Source organism: Oncorhynchus gorbuscha, linkage group LG08 (assembly GCF_021184085.1).
Source record: "Oncorhynchus gorbuscha isolate QuinsamMale2020 ecotype Even-year linkage group LG08, OgorEven_v1.0, whole genome shotgun sequence".
Classification (NCBI taxonomy): domain Eukaryota; kingdom Metazoa; phylum Chordata; class Actinopteri; order Salmoniformes; family Salmonidae; genus Oncorhynchus; species Oncorhynchus gorbuscha.
Window position 1 is genome coordinate 721,026 of NC_060180.1, and position 12,283 is coordinate 733,308.

A 12,283-nucleotide genomic window follows, 5' to 3' on the forward strand; every position below is an offset into this window, starting at 1 on the left:
TTATTATCTCATTATTCAATCTGAACACTACTGGGAATGACTAGGTTATTATCTCATTACTGGGAATGACTAGGTTATTATCTCATTACTGGGAATGACTAGGTTATTATCTCATTATTCAATCTGTCCACTACTGGGAATGACTAGGTTATTATCTCATTATTCAATCTGTCCACTACTGAGAATGACTAGGTTATTATCTCATTATTCAATCTGTCCACTACTGAGAATGACTAGGTTATTATCTCTATGTTATTATTATTCAATCTGTCCACTACTGGGAATGACTAGGTTATTATCTCATTAATGACTAGGTTATTATCTCATTATTCAATCTGTCCACTACTGGGAATGACTAGTTATTATCTCATTACTGGGAATGACTAGGTTATTATCTCATTATTCAATCTGAACACTACTGGGAATGACTAGGTTATCATCTCATTACTGGGAACGACTAGGTTATTATCTCATTACTGGGAATGACTAGGTTATTATCTCATTACTGGGAATGACTAGGTTATTATCTCATTACTGGGAATGACTAGGTTATTATCATTACTGGGAATGACTAGGTTATTATCTCATTATTCAATCTGTCCACTACTGGGAATGACTAGGTTATTATCTCATTATTCAATCTGTTCACTACTGGGAATGACTAGGTTATTATCTCATTATTCAATATGTCTACTACTGGGAACCACTAGGTTAGTCATTCAGACAGAGTGCTTTAGCTTCAGTCCCTCTTCGAGAGGAAGTGTCCCTTAGAGCGATGATGATGATGATGATGAAATGGATGCTCTCCTATCAACATGGCTCGGACATGGACAGAGAAAGGATAGAGGGGGAGAGTGAAGGGGAGAGGAGCTCACGTTGGCTGGCTGCACTCGTTCACGTTGCACCTCTTCCGGATGGGTTTGGGCTTCTTGCTGGTTTCACAGAGGTTCCGGTGCACCAGTCGACTGTCGCTCTTCCTCCTGCATCCGTATTTGGTGTACTGTATACCTGCCAGACGGTCCAATTAAATGGGTTTAGTACAATCTGTTGTCACGTCTGACAAAAAACATAACATTTTCTAATTTATACTGTAATTCATTTGACAGAAAGAAAATGCAGGTGGCCGTATGTACTAAGACTGGAGAGATACACACACATGCATGCTCTACACACACACACACACACACACACACACACACACACACACACACACACACACACACACACACACACACACACACACACACACACACACACACACACACACACACACACACACACACACACACACACACACACACACACACACACACACACACACACACACACACACACACACACAGGGTAGGAGGAACCATTTGAATGTGAATGTGTCAGAGACACCTGAGCAGCATGCCCCGAGGACATTTAGGCTCTGCTCTGCGTCAACCAGGTTGGGACAATATCACCAACCCATAGCAGGTTGCCAGGTTGGGTCAATAGCACCAACCCATAGCAGGTTGCCAGGTTGGGTCAATAGCACCAACCCCTAGCAGGTTGCCAGGTTGGGCCGATAGCACCAACCCACAGCAGGTTGCCAGGTTGGGCCAATAGCACCAACCCACAGCAGGTAGCCAGGTTGGGCCAATAGCACCAACCCACAGCAGGTTGCCAGGTTGGGACAATAGCACCAACCCACAGTAGGTTGCCAGGTTGGCACAATAGCACCAACCCATAGCAGGTTGCCAGGTTGGGACAAAAGCACCAACCCACAGCAGGTAGCCAGGTTGGGCCAATAGTACCAACCCACAGCAGGTTGCCAGGTTGGGCCAATAGCACCAACCCACAGCAGGTAGCCAGGTTGGGCCAATAGCACCAACCCACAGCAGGTTGCCAGGTTGGGCCAATAGCACCAACCCACAGCAGGGGTACTTGGATAAGAGCGTCTGCTAAATGACTTAAATGTAATGTAATGTACTTGGCAGGCCCGGCACAAATGGAAACAACCATCAGGGACCTTTCTGTAGCAGGTGAGATTGAATTAATCTGGTCTAAAGAGCCGCTCCACAAGCAGCCCCCACCCCCACACACAGAGAATCCACCTGGTCTAAAGAGCCACTCCACAACCAGCCCCCCTCCCCCCCCCCCCCCCATACACACACCTCCCCACAGGGTTTAGAGCACTGCGACCAGCTCTTCAGGGCCCACTCATAGGTATCCAGCTCGGCCAGGAGAACATTGTTATTGGTGATGACCGGCAGCAGGTCCTCATGGATAATGTACTTATATGTCAGACTGATCTTAGTGTCCTCCTCCTGTGGAATGACCTAGGACAGGGAGAAAGAGGACACGATGACAGAGAGAGAGAGACAGGGAGAAAGAGGAAACGATGACAGAGAGAGAGCGACAGGGAGAACGAGAGTGAGAGAGAAAGACAGAGAGAAAGACAGAGAGAAAGAGAGTGAGAGAGAGAGTGAGAGAGAGAGAGAGAGAGAGAGAGTGAGAGAGAGAGAGAAACAATTGATTCCCATTCAAAATCCTATTTTCCCTAATCCCTAAACCTAACCCTTAACCTAAGTCTGACCTTAACATTAACCCCAAATCCTAACCCCAAACCTAACCCTTAACCTAAGTCTGACCTTAACATTAACCCCAAATCCTAACCCCAAACCTAACCCTTAACCTAAGTCTGACCTTAACATTAACCCCAAATCCTAACCCCAAACCTAACCCTTAACCTAAGTCTGACCTTAACATTAACCCCAAATCCTAACCCCAAACCTAACCCTTAACCTAAGTCTGACCTTAACATTAACCCCAAATCCTAACCCCAAACCTAACCCTTAACCTAAGTCTGACCTTAACATTAACCCCAAATCCTAACCCCAAACCTAACCCTTAACCTAAGTCTGACCTTAACATTAACCCCAAATCCTAACCCCAAACCTAACCCTTAACCTAAGTCTGACCTTAACATTAACCCCAAATCCTAACCCCAAACCTAACCCTTAACCTAAGTCTGACCTTAACATTAACCCCAAATCCTAACCCCAAACCTAACCCTTAACCTAAGTCTGACCTTAACATTAACCAAATTAACCCCAAACCTAACCCTTAACCTAATGACCTTAACATTAACCCCAAATCCTAACCCCAAACCTAACCCTTAACCTAAGTCTGACCTTAACATTAACCCCAAATCCTAACCCCAAACCTAACCCTTAACCTAAGTCTGACCTTAACATTAACCCCAAATCCTAACCCCAAACCTAACCCTTAACCTAAGTCTGACCTTAACATTAACCCCAAATCCTAACCCCAAACCTAACCCTTAACCTAAGTCTGACCTTAACCATTAACCCCCTTAAAATGACCTTAACATTAACCCCAAACCTAACCCTAACCCTAAGTCTGACCTAACATTAACCCCAAATCCTAACCCCAAACCTAACCCTTAACCTAAGTCTGACCTTAACATTAACCCCAAATCCTAACCCCAAACCTAACCCTTAACCTAAGTCTGACCTTAACATTAACCCCAAATCCTAACCCCAAACCTAACCCTTAACCTAAGTCTGACCTTAACATTAACCCCAAATCCTAACCCCAAACCTAACCCTTAACCTAAGTCTGACCTTAACATTAACAAATCCTAACCCCAAACCTAACCCTTAACCTAAGTCTGACCTTAACATTAACCCCAAATCCTAACCCCAAACCTAAAACCTAAGTCTGACCCAAATCCTAACCCCAAACCTAACCCTTAACCTAAGTCTGACCTTAACATTAACCCCAAATCCTAACCCCAAACCTAACCCTTAACCTAAGTCTGACCTTAACATTAACCCCAAATCCTAACCCCAAACCTAACCCTTAACCTAAGTCTGACCTTAACATTAACCCCAAATCCTAACCCCAAACCTAACCCTTAACCTAAGTCTGACCTTAACATTAACAAATTAACCCCTTAAAATCCTAACCCCAAACCTAACCCTTAACCTAAGTCTGACCTTAACATTAACCCCAAATCCTAACCCCAAACCTAACCCTTAACCTAAGTCTGACCTTAACATTAACCCCAAATCCTAACCCCAAACCTAACCCTTAACCTAAGTCTGACCTTAACATTAACCCCAAATCCTAACCCCAAACCTAACCCTTAACCTAAGTCTGACCTTAACATTAACCCCAAATCCTAACCCCAAACCTAACCCTTAACCTAAGTCTGACCTTAACATTAACCCCAAATCCTAACCCCAAACCTAACCCTTAACCTAAGTCTGACCTTAACATTAACCCCAAATCCTAACCCCAAACCTAACCCTTAACCTAAGTCTGACCTTAACATTAACCCCAAACCTAAGTCTGACCTTAACATTAACCCCAAACCTAAGTCTGACCTTAACATTAACCCCAAACCTAAGTCTGACCTTAACATTAACCCCAAATCCTAACCCTTAACCTAAGTCTGACCTTAACATTAACCCCAAACCTAAGTCTGACCTTAACATTAACCCCAAACCTAAGTCTGACCTTAACATTAACCCCAAACCTAAGTCTGACCTTAACATTAACCCCAAACCTAAGTCTGACCTTAACATTAACCCCAAACCGAAGCCTAAAATCCGGAGCCTAAAATAGCTTTCTTCCTTGTGGGGACAGGTGAAATGTTCCTACTTGTTCGAAATGTCCTCGTTTTACAATCCTTGTAAGGACTTCTGGTCCCCACAAAGATAGTAAAACACACACACACACAGTGGACAATAGTGCTGAGCAATTAACCAACATTTCTGATTTTTTTTCGATTATTAAACAACTAATTCACTAACGTCAGTTCAATTACTTGAATTCCATTTTGTTCCGTTATTTGTGAAACCAATGCACATTTCCTCTAGAGGGAAATCAAATCATTCACAAGGGAAATCAAATCATTCACAAGATAAATCATCTCAAGAACTAAGTGAGACGATGGGCTGAAGGGAGATGAAGTTTTTCATTAAGCAAATTTTCAACCTAGTTCAGCACATAAAAGCGGTAATTAACCACAATGACCAGAATCCCTTGCTAGCCTAGCTAGATAGGATGACGGCTGACTGCTACTGCCAGAGATGCGATGATGACTTTAAGGAATGAAAAATATTGTCATTATTATAGTCATTAAATTAAAACTAAGTAAATATACAACTGAATATTGTATTATTTCATAGTAATTCCCTATTTTTCTAATGATGTCTAACCCAATGTGGACCTGACAGAGACAATGGAATATTTTCAATGCTTTGGCAATGACATTTTTACTATTTTTGGCTTTGTAATTACCATTAAAAAGTCACTATAATACATTTAATGTTATCGAAACCGAAATTGAAAACCACAATATTTTGTTTTACTAATCGTACCGAAACCGATTTAGAAAAGCACTAATTACCACTAGTGGACAATCAAAGATGATTAAAATCACAGTGAAGGTGCTCCACTGTCTTTCTAGGGGACTGACTGGAATGTGTAGCTGAATTCATCCGTGCTTCTACACCTGCATTGTTTGCTGTTTGGGGTTTTAGGCTGGGTTTCTGTACAGCACTTTGAGATATCAGCTGATGTACGAAGGGCTATATAAATACATTTGATTTGATTTGATTTGAACCTCAATGTGAACCATTGGGAACGGAGTCCTGTATCTTCTGACCACATGCTGCTGTGTCGGATAGTGATCACTTGGGTCGGCCTGTTTTGGGTAAAATGAGAATTGAGGCGATGCACACCTGCACCTCAACTGTCACTTGTCAATGTTGAAAAATTCAGCCTGTATGTGTGTGTGTGTGTGTGTGTGTGTGTGTGTGTGTGTGTGTGTGTGTGTGTGTGTGTGCACGTGTCTGGGTGTGTATGTGTGTGTGTGCACGTGTCTGGGTGTGTATGTGTGTGTGTGCACGTGTCTGGGTGTGTATGTGTGCGTGTGTGTGTGCACGTTTCTGGGTGTGTATGTGTGTGTGTGTGTGCACGTGTCTGGGTGTGTGCACGTGTCTGCGTGTGTGTGCACGTGTCTGGGTGTGTGTGTGTCTGTGTGTGTATGTGTGTGTATGTGTGTGTGTGTGTGTGTGTGTGCGTGCATGCACATGTCTGGGTATGTATGTGTGTGTGTGCACATGTCTGGGTGAGTGTGTGTGTATGTGTGTCTGGGTGTGCGGCTTACTAGATCCATCAGTTTCGTCTTCTTACCAGAACAACGATGCCCTCGTGAAGGGGGCCGATTGTTTTCAGGGTTTCTTTCTCGCCGCTTCCGAAGACGTACTCCCACTCCAAACCGCTCTCGATGAAGGTTCTGGACTTGGCATCTCCACTTTTTGCGTTCAATATGAAGCTGCCTGTGACTTGATTCTTAACAGCTGTGAAACACAAAGGAAAACATCTGATTCACAATGTGTTTTCATTCGTTGGATAGTCTGACAGGACCAGCACAACAGGCTATACAGGGGGGACAACTGTTCCAACTGTGTGTGTGTGTGTGTGTGTGTGTGTGTGTGTGTGTGTGTGTGTGTGTGTGTGTGTGTGTGTGTGTGTGTGTGTGTGTGTGTGTGTGTGTGTGTGTGTGTGTGTGTGTGTGTGTGTGTGTGTTGAGTTCTGTAGTCATGCTCTGCGGATGTCCCTACTGTAAATGTACACTACTTGGCCAAAAGCTTGTTGAATATCTCATTCCTAAATCATGGTCATTAGTATGGAGTTGGTCCTCCCTTTGCTGCTATAACAGCCTCCACTCTTTTGGGAAGGCTTTCCACTAGATGCTGGAACATCGCTGTGGGGACTTGCTTCCATTCAGACACAAGAGCATTAGTGAGGTCGGGGGCACTGATGTTGGGTGATTAGGTCTGTGGCTCACAGTCGTCATTCCAATTAATCCCAAAGGTGTTTTATCATGCTGTAACGAGACACACTTACCAATTATGTGGGAGGAAGTCTCATTCTCCTCTATAACGATGTGCCGGGCACCGATCGGAATATCAAACATCTTCAGCATGCCTATAGGACAACACAACAAGAGGATATGAAACATCACCATGCCTATAGGACAACACAACAAGAGGATATGAAACATCACCATGTCTATAGGACAACACAACAAGAGGATATGAAACATCACCATGTCTATAGGACAACACAACAAGACAATATGAAACATCACCATGTCTATAGGACAACACAACAAGACAATATGAAACATCACCATGTCTATAGGACAACACAACAAGACAATATGAAACATCACCATGTCTATAGGACAACACAACAAGACAATATGAAACATCACCATGTCTATAGGACAACAAGACAATATGACATCACCATGTCTATAGGACAACACAACAAGACAATATGAAACATCACCATGTCTATAGGACAACACAACAAGACAATATGAAACATCACCATGTCTATAGGACTACACAACAAGACAATATGAAACATCACCATGTCTATAGGACAACAAGACAATATGAAACATCACCATGTCTATAGGACAACACAACAAGACAATATGAAACATCACCATGTCTATAGGACAACACAACAAGACAATATGAAACATCACCAGGTCTATAGGACAACACAACAAGACAATATGAAACATCACCATGTCTATAGGACAACACAACAAGATAACAACACACATAGAAACATCACCATGTCTATGGACAACAAGACAATCTGAAACATCACCATGTCTATAGGACTACACAACAAGAGGATATGAAAACATCACCATGTCTATAGGACAACAAGACAATATGAAACATCTTCAGCAGGTCTATAGGACAACACAACAAGAGGATATGAAAACATCACCATGTCTATAGGACAACAAGACAATATGAAACATCACCATGTCTATAGGACAACAAGACAATATGAAACATCACCATGTCTATAGGACAACACAACAAGACAATATGAAACATCACCATGTCTATAGGACAACAAGACAATATGAAACATCACCATGTCAGGACAACAGGTCATCACCATGTCTATAGGACAACAAGACAATATGAAACATCTTCAGCAGGTCTATAGGACAACACAACAAGACAATATGAAACATCACCATGTCTATAGGACAACACAACAAGACAATATGAAACATCACCAGGTCTATAGGACAACAAGACAATATGAAACATCACCATGTCTATAGGACAACAAGACAATATGAAACATCACCATGTCTATAGGACAACAAGACAATATGAAACATCTTCAGCAGGTCTATAGGACAACACAACAAGAGGATATGAAAACATCACCATGTCTATAGGACAACACAACAAGACAATATGAAACATCTTCAGCAGGTCTATAGGACAACACAACAAGACAATATGAAACATCACCATGTCTATAGGACAACACAACAAGACAATATGAAACATCTTCAGCAGGTCTATAGGACAACAAGACAATATGAAACATCACCATGTCTATAGGACAACACAACAAGACAATATGAAACATCACCATGTCTATAGGACAACACAACAAGACAATGTGAAACATCACCATGTCTATAGGACAACACAACAAGAGGATATGAAAACATCACCATGTCTATAGGACAACAAGACAATATGAAACATCTTCAGCAGGTCTATAGGACAACACAACAAGACAATATGAAACATCACCATGTCTATAGGACAACAAGACAATATGGAACATCTTCAGCAGGTCTATAGGACAACACAACAAGACAATATGAAACATATTCAGCAGGTCTATAGGACAACACAACAAGAGGATATGAAAACATCACCATGTCTATAGGACAACAAGACAATATGAAACATCTTCAGCAGGTCTATAGGACAACACAACAAGAGGATATGAAAACATCACCATGTCTATAGGACAACAAGACAATATGAAACATCTTCAGCAGGTCTATAGGACAACACAACAAGACAATATGAAACATCTTCAGCAGGACTATAGGACAACAAGACAATATGAAACATCTTCAGCAGGTCTATAGGACAACACAACAAGACAATATGAAACATCTTCAGCAGGTCTATAGGACAACACAACAAGAGGATATGAAAACATCACCATGTCTATAGGACAACAAGACAATATGAAACATCTTCAGCAGGTCTATAGGACAACACAACAAGAGGATATGAAAACATCACCATGTCTATAGGACAACAAGACAATATGAAACATCTTCAGCAGGTCTATGAGGACAACACAACAAGAGGATATGAAAACATCACCATGTCTATAGGACAACAAGACAATATGAAACATCTTCAGCAGGTCTATAGGACAACACATCAAGACAATATGAAACATCTTCAGCATGCCTCTAAGTCAACACAACAGAGGAGAAACGTGTCTAAGGACAACACAACAAGACCATGAAACCTTCAGCAGGTTTTGTGTTTAGGATCTGAAAACATCAACATGTCTATAGGACAACAAGCTGGGTGAACATCTTCAGGGTGACTAAAATCTTGGTCTATAGGACAACAAGACAATATGAAACATCTTCAGCAGGTCTATAGGACAACAAGACAATATGAAACATCACCAACCTATAGGACAACACAACAAGACAATATGAGAACATCTTCCAGCAGGTCCCCATAGGAGAAACAAGACAATATGAAACATGTCAGAGGTCTATAGGACAACACAACAAGACAATATGAAACATCTTCAGCAGGTCATAGGACAACACAACAAGACAATATGAAACATCTTCAGCAGGTTCCAAGACAATAGAACATCACCATGTCTATAGGACAACAACAAGACAATATGAAACATCTTAGGTCATAGGACAACACAAAAGACAATATGAAACATCTTCAGCATGTCTATAGGAGAACACAACAAGGTTCCAGGTAGAACATCTTCAGCAGAGTCTTAGGACAACAGGTGAAACATCACCATGTCTATAGGACAACACAACAAGACAATATGAAACATCCAGGTCTGTAGGACAAGGGTTCTACATGGAACTCAACAAGACAATTGAAACATCTTAAGAATGTCGGAGGACAACAAGATTTTTGAAACATCTTCAGCAGGTCTATAGGACAACACAACAAGACAATATGAAACATCTTCAGCATGCCTATAGGACAACACAATAAGACAACGGGTTGTGTGGAGTTAATCCTGGTGAGCCACAGAATAACACAGACCAGGGATGATATCTATCATATGTTTCAGAGTAGCAGTCTGATCTAGGTGAGGTCCCCCTGTCCATGTGACCTTATTCATTGTCATCCTACTGGGAGACTCATGATACAGACAACCCCAGGCCTACTAGTGACTCTAACAGAGGAGAAACGTGTCTAATTATACTTGTGTTGAACCGGTGATAGCAGTGTTTTGTGTTTAGTCTGTGTACATGTCAAGGGCTGCTGGGTGAACACAGGGTGACTAAAACAGTCAGTCAATCACCTGGGGGACTCTTATCAAAGAGTCAAGAGTCACCAACTGATTCATAACACAGTGACTGCCATTCACTCTTGGAACCAAGGCTTCCAGAAGGGTTCTCAGGCTGGGGGAAACCTTTATGGTTCTGGGGGAGAACCCTTTTGGATTCCATGTAGAACTCTGGGGAAAGGGTTCTACAGGCTCAAAAGGGTTCTTCAGTTGTCCCCTGGGACCTTTTTGATTCAGGTAGAACTAGGCTCCACGTCAGTCTGGCTGGGGGTTCTACAGGCTCAAAGGGTTCTTCAGCTGTCCCCTGGGGAGGAAACCTTTAGGCTGGTTCCAGGCTCCTTCTTGCTGGGGAGGCTCCTAGAAGGAAAGGGAGGCTACATGGTCAAAGGTTCTTCAGCAGCTCCCCAGGCTAGGGGAGGTTCCAGGTAGAACCCTTTTTGGTTGGTGGAGGCTATTTTATTCCACGTAGAAGGCTGGAAAGGTCTGGGCTGGGGTTCTACCTAAGAATGTCGGAGAGGATTTTAGGGTTTTCAAGCTGTAATATCAAGTATTGATTGATAAATGAAATAACACATAATGTTGGGAAGTGTGGTTTCACCCTGGGGAGGCCCAATCTTACCTGTTTTCTTTGGTATCTTGGTGAGGCTCAGTCTGACAGGCTGGGGGAGACTCCACACTTGTCTTCTTGTTTGGGGAGGCCAACCTCTTTGTCGCAGCCCACATGCTGGGAGAGGAGGCTCAGTCAATCAACCTGGGGAGGCCCCTTTAGGCTGGGGACTGCTCCTTAGGCTGGGGAGGCTCCTTCTAGGCTGGGGAGGCTCTTCTAGGCTGGGGAGGCTCCTTCTAGGCTGGCTGGGGGAGGCTCAGTCTAGGCTGGGGAGGCTCAGTCTAGGCTGGGGGAGGCTCCTTCTAGGCTGGGGAGGCTCCTTCTAGGCTGGGGGAGGCTCTTCTAGGCTGGGAGGCTCAGTCTAGGCTGGGGGAGGCTCAGTCTAGGCTGAGGAGGCTCAGTCTAGGCTGGGGGAGGCTCAGTCTAGGCTGGGAGGCTCAGTCTAGGCTGGGGGAGGCTCCTTCTAGGCTGGGGGGGAGGCTCAGTCTAGGCTGGGGAGGCTCAGTCTAGGCTGGGGAGGCTCAGTCTAGGCTGGGGGAGGCTCAGTCTAGGCTGGGGAGGCTCCTTCTAGGCTGGGGAGGCTCCTTCTAGGCTGGGTGAGGCTCCTTCTAGGCTGGGGAGGCTCAGTCTAGGCTGGGGAGGCTCAGTCTAGGCTGGGGAGGCTCCTTCTAGGCCGTCTGACTTGCAGTGGAACACTACTCTCCAGACTTCTGCTATAGAAGCGATACCAATCTATCCAAGACACAGATTGGTAAAGGAGACATAACATATGTTGAATCTGGCCCTCAATCTACAAACGTTTTGGTCTGGTCTGGAAAATGCCAACGTCTGTTATGGTATCTAACCTCCAATCAAAAAGTAGACTTCATGGAAAGACAGAGGGGAGAGAGAGAGAAACAGAGAGAGAGAGACAGAGAGAGAGAGAGAGACAGAGAGAGAGAGAGAGAAACAGAGAGAGAGAGGAACAGAGAGAGAGAGGCACTGAAGCCCCTGTAGATATAGAGAGGTATAGATAGAGAGAGGTACAGATAGAGGTATAGATAGAGACGCATAGATACAAAGGTATAGATAGAGAGGTATAGATAAAGAGAGGTACATATAGAGAGAGGTACAGATAGAGAGGTATAAAGAGAGAGGTACAGATAGAGAGGTATAGATAGAGAGGTATAGATAGAGAGGTATAGATAGAGAGGTATAGATAGAAAGGTATAGATAGAAAGGTATAGATAGAGAGGTGTAGATAGAGAG

General features: G+C 43.4%; 1 pseudogene; it reads right to left on the reverse strand.

Annotated features, from left to right (window-relative positions):
- Positions 1-871: 871 nt before the first annotated feature.
- LOC124042222 overlaps positions 872-12,283 on the reverse strand; it is a 48,970-nt pseudogene continuing 37,558 nt past the window's right edge.